Here is a 363-nt window from a genome sequence, read left to right as displayed (position 1 = left end):
TCCATCGAGGTCTTTACTGAATTGGTTTGGGTTCTTCTTGATGACGTCTCTTTAAATATAAGGAGAAAATTGTGAATGCAAATAGATGGCGCACCTGCACATTTTTCATATTCAGTGAGAAATTATATAAATCGATAATTAAGTAATAAATGAGTAGGTAAGAATGGTCCATGTCAGTGGCTACCACAGGTGTCCAAACCTCTCGTAATGGACTTCTTTGTTTCGGGCTGTATAAAAATATATCTTGTACACAGTGTTCCACCTACTACTTGCGATGATATGAAGGAAAGGATTAGATATGCATTTGCCACAATCACCCCAAATATTCTAAGGAATGTGAGAATATCATTTGAAGATAGAATA

This window comes from Anoplophora glabripennis, unplaced genomic scaffold (genome assembly GCF_000390285.2).
Source record: "Anoplophora glabripennis isolate ALB-LARVAE unplaced genomic scaffold, Agla_2.0 scaffold2406, whole genome shotgun sequence".
NCBI lineage: Eukaryota > Metazoa > Arthropoda > Insecta > Coleoptera > Cerambycidae > Anoplophora > Anoplophora glabripennis.
Note: the sequence above shows the minus strand (reverse complement) of the source record.